Raw genomic sequence first — 6,644 nt, forward strand, 5'->3', positions numbered from 1 at the left:
ACGCAGCACGCTGGTCGCTGTTCCCAACAAAGGATGAATCCGAAACCTCCAGGGTGAGCAGCAAGCTGCTCACTCCAGGAAGTATATAGTCTGGAATGCCGTTCTTCCAGCTTGTCCTTGGGATAGCATTGCAGGTAGGCCACACCCCTGGGGAAACTCCCCTTGGGCAGATCGCAGCTCAGAACTCAGTCATGTGATCCATCATGGGAACCACCACTCACAACTGGAGTCCAGCCAAGTTGACACATCTTCAACTATCACATGACCCAACTTGTCAGAGATGACTATGGGACTTGAATTTAGGTAGTTGACTTCACAGGACACTTCTCCTCCCATGTTTGGAAGCCTCCTAGGGACACTTTGCTGGTCGAGGCTCACTCTTACCTAATTAACACTGGAAACACCCACCGTAAGCAATATAAATGCTTTCTTGTTCATTATAAACATAAGAGCCCTGGTGATGCAGTAGGTAAAGAGCTCAGCTGCTAACAGAAAAGTCAGTGGTTAGAACCCACCAACCACTCTGTGGGAGAGGGATGTGTCAGACAGCTTCCTTAAGGATTTACAGCCTTGAAGCCCTGTGTTGTTATGTGCCGTTGAGTCGGACTGAATCATAGCGACCCCTCCTTAGGTTTCTGAGGCAGTATCACTAGGGAAGTAGATTGTCCAACCTTCCTTCCGAGGAGTGGCTGGTGGATTTGAACCGCCAGCCTTCTGGTTAGCAGTCAAATGTCTTAGACACTACCAGAGCTCCTTGGAAGCCCTGTAGGGCAGTTCTATTCTGTCTTATACGGTCTGTATGAGTGATATGAGTTGAAATCAACTCAGTGGTAATGGATTTGGTTTTGTTATTATAAACTTAGGCAGATAAGGGCTCTTTCACATGATAGGTCTGTTGAGCACCCTTGAAATGACGCTGGTGGGAAGCAGAAGCATAATCTTCTCTACAGTAGTGAGTAACATTCCCCTCACCCCCACCACTACACACAGAAAATAATTGCACCGCAACTATCTGCATCATTATTATCTAGGTCAAGCAATAGAACATTGCAGCTAGGTGATTATTAGCATCTGATGACATCAGAGTAAGAGAGTTAGGTGTTATGAACCTATTGATGGAAGTGCCCAGTCCCACCAAAAGATTGAATTGTATCTGATTAAGCCCTTGATTGAACTCCCAGTTTACGCAAAATACAGGTGACAGAGGAACAAAATCCAGACTCATGGAAACTTTACACGACAAATCACTTAGTTTCTTTTAACTATAACAACAAATTGCATGAAAAAAGAGAGAGAGAAGAAGGAAGAAACCAGTTAAGAGACTTATTGAGCTTCTTTGTATCCCAATTAGAACAAATGAACTGTAACAAATATGTATGAGACAATTAAGGCTGATTGAATATTTGATGATATTAAGTAATTTGTTTGAAGTGTAATACTTGTGTGGTGGTTGTATTAAAGTACATAGTCTTCATCTTTTAAAGACACATATTGAATTATATTCTGAATGAAATGGTACTCTCTGGGGTTGGAATCAGAATGATCCAGTGAGGTTTTATGTACAATAAGAGTGGTCCTTGTGCTGAGATTTGAGGTTGGGTGCAGTGCACATGGGAGTTCATTGTACTATTCTCTCTACTTTTGAATATGTTTGAAAATCTCCATAAGAAAAGGGAAAAGAAGAAATTCTCCTTTAGAGTGCAATTCAAATGTCACTTGGTCCATCTCTTCTCCTTCAACTAACTCACAACACTTTCTTTGTCTCTGGATCACAGCATGAGTCTTCTCCCAGTTTATTTGTCTTCTATGCCCTCTTACCCTGCTCTCCTTTCTTCCCTATAGTTTGTCAGTGCCTTGGGGCAAGAATCCTGTCCTTGTGTCCCCCCTGTTGTCTAGCAAAGTGCCAATAAACATTTACTGAATTACTGAATTAAATAGAAAGAGATTCCAGAATGCACCAGAAATATTTTTTAATAAAATGAAAGCTTCCCACACCCCCAACCACCCATATACAGGAGGGACTTCTGAGGCAGGGCTGATCTCCCTTTTACATGTGAAGAGACTGAGGCCTGGAGAGGAGCCCAGGCTGGCTGAGAGTCTTGGGTGAGGGCCTCTTATACTGTCACAGTAACAACCCTCCCTGCATATTTTAGTTTCCTAGGGCTGCCATGAGGTGTTCTGGTGATGCAGTGGTTAAAGCATTTGGATACTAACCAAAAGGTTGGTGGTTTGAACTAACCAGCCTTGTCACAGGAGAAAAATGAGGTAGTCTGCTTCTTTAAAGATTTACAACTTTGGGAACCCTATGGGGCAGTTCTACTCTGTCCTAAATGGTTGCTATGAGGTAGAATTGACTTGATGGCAGTAGGTTTAGGGCCACTGTAACAAAGTGCCACAGATTGGGTGGCTTAGAAGAATAGAAATTTGTCACAGTCTGGAGGCTAGTAGTCTGAATTCAGGTTGTTGTTAGCAGAGCCCTGCTCTCTGCCTTGGAAACCCAACGAGGGGTCGCTATGAATCTGATCCGACTCACGGCAGTGAGTTTGGTCTTGGAGTATTGCTCTCCCTGAAAGCAGCAAGGAAGAGCTTTCTTATCTCTCAGCTTCTGGTAGCTCCAGGCATTCCTTGGCTTGCAGTTGCAGCATCACTTGGTATTCTTCCTTTTGTGTCTCTCTTTTGTAAGCACAACACTGCCATCGAGTCGGATCTGACTCATAGTGACCCTTCCTTGGGTTTCCAAGGCAGTATCACTATAGAAGTAGATTGCCTAGTCTTCCTTCTGAGGAGTGGCTGGTGGGTTTGAACTGCCAGACTTCTGGTTAGCGGTCTAATGCCTTAGGCACTAGGCCACAAGAGCTCCTTAATTTATAAGGGCACCATTCATATTGGATTGAAGTCCCTGGGTGGGGTGGAGGGCTCAAAAGGTTAATGAGTTCAGCTGCTAGCTGAATGATGGATGATTAGAGCCCACCCAGAAGCACCTCAGAAGAAAGTCCTGGCAATCTATTTCTGAAAAATCAGCCATTGAAAACCCTATGGACCACAGTTCTACTCTGACACACATGGGTTTGCAATGCATTGGAATCAACTCAATGACAATTTTTATTTTTATTTTTTATTGGATTAGGACTTCCCTATTCCATGGCCTCATGTTTACTGATAACATCTTCTAAGACTCTATTTCCAAATAAGGTCACCTTCACAGGTACTGAGGCTAGGACTTCAATGTATCTTTTCAGAGGGGAAGATCCAATTAAATTCATAATATCACCCACCTAATCCTCCATTTTAAATAAGCCACTAGCCCCTAAACTCCTTTCAGGGACAGACTGCCCCACTGCAGAGGTCTGGCTCTAATCAGACAGAAGAGCCATCTGTGAAGTTTGCACCTACCTTTGTCCTCTCTAACGTCTCTCTGTGTGTCTGAGATCAGCAAGGAGATACTTAGAGTCTTTCTCACTGTTTGAAAAAGACCAGGATGTGTCTCGAGGAGCATATTAGCAAAGAACATTATTGCCCCCAGGAGACTGCAGACATGTGTGACCAAAAAAAATGTCATAGAATAGCTATAAGTGCTGGCAATTTCTTAAGACTATCTCTAGCTTCCTGTGACTAGAGCATTCCACCAGAGGAGATGTCTCTGCAGCCATTAGTGCCTTCCAAAGACACCATTCACTCTCACATTATGTCACTGTCATCTCACTTTATTATGATCATCACAGTCATCATTGTCTACTATTTCTCATTGTCATTATATGAATGAAAATCATCTGAGCACCATAGAATGGAAACAGGCATTTTTGGGGCAAAAACAATCTTGAAAATCAGTGAAATAGCAGAATATGACTTAGAACCTGGTGGCGTTATCTAAAAGCAAATATGCAATCTGGAGACAAGGCACTAGAAAACATACCTATATCAGTTGGAAGGAGATCTTATACTTTATCTGGGGTCACTATATTTAAAAAGAAGGCACAAAATTGCAAACAGTCCTAAGAAGAGACATGGAAAATAAAGGAATGGCTTCTAACCTTAAGACTCCAAGAGTATTTACTTCTGGAGAAAGAGAAGCATCCCCCACCCCCCAAGAAGGCTGGTAAATAAAAACAGCAAAGTGAGGTGGGGTATCTGACCTCAGCTTCTTACCATAGTCAATGCCTCTACATCAGCTCAGAAGATTAAAGAAGAAATGAGCCTTATCAAGAGAGACTGTAATTAGAAGAAAACTGTACCCATGATCACAAGCCAGAACAAGCTCTCAAAAGAGGTAGTGGAGGCTCCATAGGCCCACATCTTTGAAAAAAGAGTAATTCCCCATTTTTCTGAAATGATCTAAGAACAGTGCACTCAGAGACTTCTGGCCCAACCGCATTTCCAGCGTTAACTCCCACCACTCCTAAATGCTGTCTCTTACATATCACCCAAGGTGACATTCTTGCCTCCCTTCTCCTCCCCCTACAGATGTGCATGTGGAGTCATTTTTATTGGGGCAGTAGTGATTTAGCAGGCACTTGCTGGGTTTGCAGATGATCAGCCCAAATCTGAGTTTTATGAGTGCCAGCTTTGGCCCTGGGACAGAGCAATTGGCTCAGAGGGTCTGAGACTCTCAGCATTATTCTTCTACTATCTGAGCCATTATGGACAGTTGTGCTCTACACTGAGTGCCACTAAACTCAGGGTTACTCAGGGCAGGTGTCTGACTCTCTCCCCATCCACTTTTCATGAAGAACTTTTGACTGAAAATGGCATTATAAATCTCTGAGTCTAACCCTTTCATTTCCTAGGTAAGTCAACTAAGGCTTCAGGAAACGACCCACCCAAGGCCACAACACTGGCAGAGTGTATTAGTTTTCTATGGCTGCTGTGATAAATTACCCCTAATTTGGATGCCTTAAAACAATAAAAATATATTGCTTTACAGTTCTGAAAGCCAGAAGTCCAAAATCAAGACATGGGCAAGGTCATTGTCCTGCCAAAACTTCTAGGAGAAGATCCTTCCTTGCTTCTTCCTAGCTTCTGTGGTTGCAATACTTAAGAGTTCCTTGGCTGGTAGACATATCACTTCTATCTTTGCCTCTATAGTTGCATGGCATTCTCCCTATGGTTGTATCTGTGCACAAATTTCCTTTTTCTTGTAAGGACCAAGCCCATTCTGATCCAATATGGCTTCATGTTAATGTGGTTACATCTGCAAAGACCCTACTTCCAAATAAGGCCACATCCACAGTTACTGAGGTTTAAGATTTGAACATACCTTTTGGGGGACACTATCCAATCTATAACATAGGATTTGAAGGAGAATCCAGGTAGCCTCCTGCCCAGGCCAAGTTCCTGTGGCTACCCAGCTTCTCCTGTTCCTCCTGCTTCATACCAAGCAATGCAAGAGCAAATCTTAGGAAGAGTGGAGATCAGCTCAGTGTGTCAACTTAGCTTGGCCATGATTCTCAGTGGGTTGGCAGTTTTGTAATGATGCAATCATCCCCTATGATGTGATCTGATGTAATCAGCCAATCACTTGTAAGGGGATTAGGGTGGGATGTAATACTCTTACTCAAGTCACAGCCCTGATATAATGTAAAAAGAGGTTCCCTGGGGGTGTGTCCTGCATCACCTTTTATGTTATAAGAGATCAAAGGAGAGAGAAGTGAGCAGAGAAGGTGGGACATGACTACTACCAAGAATCAAAAGCCAAGAACAGAGTATGTCCTTCGGATCCAGGGTTCCTATGTTGAGAACATCCTAGACCCAGGAGAATATTGATGCAAAGACACATGGAGATCTCTAAGGAATATAAGGCCCACACATGATGAATGGAGGCAGGACTTTCCCCAAAAGCTAACAAAGAGAGAAAGCCTTCCCCTAGCACCCTGGATTTGGACTTTTAGCCATAAAGGAACGTATTTCTAGAATAGATTTCTGTTTTTTAAAGCCATCTGCTTATGGTATTTCTGTTATAGCAGCACTAGACAACTAAGATACAGGGTGATTTAGGGAGATATTAGTCTTTAACAGAGTCCCAGGACTACCCAGTTTGGAAGGAACTAGAATGGAAGATACTGGTCTAAAAGATAAAGTTATCTAATTTTCACTTGGTCCAAGTCAGGAGAAGGGAAATGGGGTAAGAAAATGGTTACTGTCTTTTAAGGTAACGAGCCCTGGTGGCACAATGGTTAAGCACTTCGGTGTCAACTAAAAAGCTGGAAGTTCAAACCCACCAGTTGCTCTGCAGGAAAATGATGTGGTAGTCTACTTCCATAAAGACTATACCCCTGGAAATCCTATAGGGTCACTATGAGTTGGAATTAACTTGATGGCAACATGTATCTCTAAGGTGGAAAGATGCAGAGTAAGAGAGGAGGAAGAAGAGAAAGAAAAGGGATCTAGGATCTAGAATGCTGAGCTAAATCTGTGGCGACAACTCCTGAGGCAGCAGGCACCTGTTTGAGGCACCTTGTTGTTGTTGTTGTTAAGTGCCGTCGAGTCGTTTCCGACTCATAGCGACCCCATGCACAGCAGAACAAAACACTGCCCGATCCCCCGCCAGCCGCACAATCCCTGCTATACTTGAGCCCATCATCGCAGCCACCATATCAATCCATCTCCTTGAAGGCCTCCCCCTCTTTCGTCGACCCTCCACCCTACCA

Source organism: Orycteropus afer, unplaced genomic scaffold, assembly GCF_000298275.1.
Source record: "Orycteropus afer afer isolate SDZICR_OR568_19922 unplaced genomic scaffold, OryAfe1.0 scaffold00088, whole genome shotgun sequence".
NCBI lineage: Eukaryota > Metazoa > Chordata > Mammalia > Tubulidentata > Orycteropodidae > Orycteropus > Orycteropus afer.